We start from the raw sequence: 6,000 nt of genomic DNA, 5'->3' as shown, positions 1-6,000 counted from the left end.
TAGCAAATCCTTTTGTTCCATATCCCGATCTCTAATCTTCTTGAACTCATTCGTTTCTTTTTCTATCTCATCGGATCAAATTAATGTTTTCACAATAATATGGTAATTTTAATAGTACAAATCAATCTGGTCCATTTTTCCTTTTACTATTTAAAGTGACCTTGTAGTTTCTTAGGCCGCTTCTAATATTTTTTCTCCGCTTTTGAAACTTTTTTCCACATCCAACCTTCTCGTTCCCTTTATTCTACCTTTTTTTTTTGGTTTTTCTTCTCCAAGCATAATTTGTTAAGTCAAAACCGCACATGCTGTATGTCCGTCTGATATCACACTGACGTGTTTTGACAAATAAGCATTCCTCCAATATGCGGGTTTTCATGAAGGTATACCTTTGCATGATAATAATGTGTAACTTTTGTGGTATTATTACCGAAATAAGTGAATAACTGTATTAGGCGAAGTGGTGCAGATTATCTAATAGTCGGTCTTACTCGACTTTAATGTTTTTACTTGCTCTCATTCTTCTTATATCAAACCCGTATCGTAATGTTTGCAAATTTTCTGCCCTGTTATATAAAAACAGTTTTCGAGAAGTACCGTCTCATACAATGGACATGTATGCCTTATATTATATACATACTTTTGTATCAATCCCCGAAGGGTAAGGGATACATGCATTTTATCGAAGCATTCAGAACCTTCGGAGGCACAATAAAACATAGAAATTACAGATCAGTATAAAGGCCCGATTTAAGCATGTCCATATGTCCGTTTACGTAATGTCTCTTTAGGGTATTCTCCAGGTTGCGAAAAAGAAACTATTCATATCTTGTAGAATTATTGGAAACTCGAGAAAAACTTAACTCTAGCCGATGTAATATTGCTCTGCAATTCGCTTTTTCTAATATACAGTCCGTATCACTGGATAGCGGATATTTTGTTCAAGAGAAATACATTTCAAAGTTCTTTTATTTACAATTATATTTCTTTAAATGTAGGATTATTTACAATTTATTTTTGGCAATACTTTTGTCTGCTTAACTCAAATATTCTTTTTCTGTTATTTTGCCTTTCACAAATATTTTACCATCATATTACTAGTACCTAATTTTATGACTAGACTTTTGATTCGTTAACCTGCTTTTCTGGTAAACGTTTTCATCGGCCTGCAACTGAATGACACGTCTGCGAATGAGCATTTGGTTTCTTTTCTCTTTAAGGAATTTATTATTTGGGAAAATTACTTAGCTGGAATAAACTAGATTTGGGATTTCCGTAACAATATGTTAGTCAGAAACCGCGTAGACGCTGCTTTCAATCCGCCTACGCCGGATGATTTTCTGCATTATGTCTTGAATAAGTTTGGTTACATTTATTATAAGAGTGCACATTTTGCGTTCTACAGGTGGGCCATTTTATATTTGTCCAATTTTTGAATAAAATTATATATGGAGAAATTATTGTTTTTAATCAATCAGTGAATACAATTAGTGCATAATATTGTAATTTCATTTCTTAAGGGTGATGTGAAATAAGTTATCTACGAGACTTACTCATTATATCCTATATAGCGAGCAGAGTAAAGTGACGTTTTCATCATAAACTATCATTAATGATTATTAATTTTGATGATTATTATATTATGATTAATATACATCATTTTTTTCTTTTAATCTGCCTAAACGACAGGGGCGCTTTTGTGTAATCAATCTCTCGTTAACAATTATAAAAAATATATGCCACACTTTTAAATAATGTTTTGTTCTTCTCCTAGTCGTATATATTAGCTATTCCTACTTTTTACTTATTTATTTATTTTTACGGGAACGAACCATTCCAACGTTTTGGTTGCGTGATTTTCGCTTAAATTTCAGCTTAAGCAAAGGTTTCACATGTCGGTGCAAAGTTGAAACTTAGTATTTCACGATCTCAGCTAAGCTTTGCAGATCAATCTCTATGATAAAAACTTAAAAATTTTATTGTCAATGATTTACAATTTATAACAGAAGGTCTGTAATTTGACACAAACATTCGTACAGACGGCGCAAATTATCAGCGTCGGTGTGGGTCGTCTCGTAAACAGGTAATTAGCAAGAACATCACAACTGTTATACATTCATTTACTGCGGTGGATATTCGGGACGCGGTTTGAGGAGAGTAAATGATATACATTTAAAAAATATCTTTTTATGTGTGTTCAGTTAAGAATACTTAAGATTTTTTCTCGAAATATTAATTTTAATATTCTACATTTCATATCTACAAGAATGTTCAACTTTTAATATAAAAATTGTGAATGCATTTTATTTTGAATAATTACTTTAATATTGCTCGGTTTTATTCACATTTCCCGAAGGTTACGCAGTAGAAACTATGTATTATCAGATCTTAACGTTAGTTTTGTAATTGTTCGCAAAATAACGTTCCTTCCTGCTTCCGTTAAATTTTTGTTCCTCGATTTCTAGGGAAAAAATTTTTATCTGCAACTAAGAAGATGGTGGTTCCCCCTACGAAGCGTTTTATTTATACATCTTGTTGCTGCTCGCCTTAATTATGATGGTCGGTAAGTGTCACTTGTTATTGATAATTATTACAAATGAAGGCTAGATACATATGCATATACCAGTTTATGTATTAAACGTTGTGCTCGATGAACCACGATCATTAGGTTTCTGATTTCTTTCTTTTTTTCTCTTGTTTACTTTGAAATATATTTCTTTTATACATTTTAAAAAACTAAAATTTCGTGCCGATGAGTGAGCACCAGCTAATTTTCGTTCTTCATTAACAAATGTAGGTCCGTTGCGTTTATTCGCGTTTTTTCGCTCGACCCAGCATAAGCGATAATAAGTTTATCATTCTATCTACAAGATCGCGAATCCATTTATTTCTGCTCGTTTCCTCCATTCTGCTTCTTCATTTTGTTCAAAATTTAAACCAGGAGATTATTACAACCTTTTCGTTTCTGCTGTCAGTAACGCTGTTAATTATCAGCCACTTTTATGCATGCTCTTTCATCCTCGTTATTTATATCGGCAATAATTCTGTAAATGGTTTCCTGACATGACATCGCATTCTCTCAAATGTTTGTGAAGCAGAAATATATGTTTCTGTTATTTTAAATGTACAAGTTAAATAAGTTTTTATTTAGTTAGTATTTGGTTGATCTTTCTGTACTAAATTATCATTAATTAAAACACAATTTTAGTTTTACTTTATTTAACAATTTTATTTTATTTTTGGGTTGAGGAACTTTAAGTGTTGAAACTATTGAAGTTTGGTAATGAACTAATTTTGTTTTAACTACTAGGAAACCTTTGGGTTGTCCAATATTGACAGCCAACACTTTTATCGAAATGGAATAATGCTTATGATAGAGTGCAATAGTAGGTTGGTGAGAAGTGTTTATAGTAGGGTGCAATGTGAGATTGGTAAGAAGTATTTACAAAGAGTTCGTATGACGCTCTATGTTTATGAAATTTTATGCTGGCTTATTTTATTTATTATATTATTATTTTATTGGTTCGTGAATTTATGCTTTTTGTTAGGATGGTCCTTAACCCTTCTGCCTTTAGAACCGATTGTCCTCAATCGAAATTAGAAATACGGAATGTCATTTAACTTCAATGGGGTTTTGCGAACTTTTTACTCCACAGTTCTCAGAGGTATGTCGTCGGAGCGGACTTGTTCCATTATTGGGTTATTCACTGTTGTTTTAGTGCTATTTCTCCTACTTTCACAAGCTAGAACCATGATCACTATTACTATCCGGATTACGAATCCCCAGATTTACTATTGGTGGATAGCGGACTCTGTCTGTAAATAGTCTGGTATTGTTAATTTGAAGCTCGTCTAGCATTTGCAGCGAGACGAGTCGTTTGCGCTCTTTTTCTTGAGGCATTAACTGAAGTACGGAAGGTAATGCCTTGTAGGTGGGCACCTCTCTTTTCATTAACACGAATTGTAACAATATGGAACCTTATTAAGAAAGTTCCGTTAAGGAATTGTTTCTACCTCGAGGGTGGCGGAAAACCCGTTTAATAAAATTACACCGCTAGATATTTCATCTATAATTGGAAAGTGCTGGCTGTTTACAATATTGCAAATGAGTTTCTTACTATTTAACAAGTTTGGAATACAAAAAGGGTTCGTTATATTAATAAAATCTTGCCTTTTACAAACAAATAGATTTTGATACGATTTATATATATTTAATATCGTGAATATCTCGTCTTGTGGTTTTTGCGGTCCCTGATTGAAAATCCGCTGCCATGTTATTATTTCTTTTTACAGATTTTAAGAGAATAGTTTTGTACACCTGTTCACTGGTTATTGGAATACTGATAATATAGAGGATTAAGATAGAATTAGTCAATATTTTGATTTCGGATAGATTTAGTGCCTCTTCTATTGTTTCAAATGGTATTTTTTTCTCTATTTATTATTGCTCCTATTGATAACTGTATTTACTCCTCAGATAAAATATGGGAGTTCATGATTCTGGCCTTGGCCCAAAGTACGGCGTGATTTATATTCTTCTTTTTCTCTTTATGGATTTTTACTTGGTAGTGGGTATTGGGAAATAAATTTTTCTTTATTATATTTTTTCCAGATTTAAATTTTTGTAGCATGATATTAGTGATCTTGTTTATATTGTTGTACCTATACTCGTAAAGTTTGTTGATAATGGTTTTTCGATTGTTGTTTTGTAATAAGTTGCTTATTTTGCCCTGTGATGTATTGTATGATCGGGATTACCCGCGATTTATTTCCAGGCAGATCCTACGAAATCCAATGATCTTTTCTTTATTATTTTCCCAGGCTTCAGGCGTGGTAGTAAATTTTCGATTTGACCCATTTCGTGCTTGAGATAAGGAAATAGGGAATGATCACAGTTGTTGTTGACTATCTTTGCCAATTTAATGATTTTTGCTTCGTATTCGTCTGAGTCAATTACGTGGATTAATTTGAAGTGTCTAGTTTGTGTCCGTGCTTGTCCCGTACGGATGGGTACTACTTGTGATTTGGAGAAGTACAGAATTTGTATGTCACCACTAATTATCCCAATCCAGAACCTGAAATTTGAATTTTAGTTCCTTATGTAATTTTCGTGTACAGTTTTTCTTTATTCAATTATGATAGTTATCCTTTTATCTTCTTTAACTATTTGTTTGTAATATCAGAAAATCAATTTCTAGCCTGGTCGTTTGTTATGTTTTACGTAAATGTCGTCCCCTGGTAAGTAGTGTCTCATTTTTGTTTTTGCTTTGTTGTGGGATTTCCAGTCCTGTCTCTGTTTCCCACTAAGTCTTCCAATATTTTTCAATCTTAATTTTTCGAATTGTTCGGGGTCAATATTGGATGTGCGTCCATGGAGAAGTTCTATTGGTTTTCTCTTTGTAACGGAATGATTAGTGAAGTTGTATTCATTTACAGCTCGTTTCAGCAATCCTTCGAAGGTTCTTTTTCGTCCATCCGATTTGTGGCATATCATTATTTCGCACAAGCTAGAATGGGTGCCTTCGAATTGTCCACTGACCTCGCTCCTATATGGCGGTATGCGATATACCTTGACATTGAGATCGTCTTCAAGCATAGCCATAATGGAAGCAGATTGCAGGGCCTTTTCATTATCAATTACGATTAATGATATGTTCAACACCACGGGATTGGATCAGTTTCGTTATTGCGAATTTGGTGAATTTGTCTGTGGCGGTTAGTACCAGATGTCTTTCGGTGGAATAGATATCGATGTGTAGGGTCTGGCCCGTATGAGTTGGAATAGGTGTAGGTTGAATCTTATACTGTTGGGATGACGAAAGTATATATTTTCCTTACATGTTTTGCAGTTGTTAACTATTTTCCTGATTTTGGCTGATATGTTTGGGAAGAAATATTGCTGCAGAATCTTTCTTTAGTGTTTTTATGGGCACTACGATGTTCCTGGCAAATTATTTCTGTCTGCTGTTCTTCGGTATCTGTGTCTTTTAGTATCATTTGTGA

This window comes from Glossina fuscipes, unplaced genomic scaffold (assembly GCF_014805625.2).
Source record: "Glossina fuscipes isolate IAEA_lab_2018 unplaced genomic scaffold, Yale_Gfus_2 122, whole genome shotgun sequence".
NCBI classification, from domain to species: Eukaryota; Metazoa; Arthropoda; class Insecta; order Diptera; family Glossinidae; genus Glossina; species Glossina fuscipes.
Note: the sequence above shows the minus strand (reverse complement) of the source record.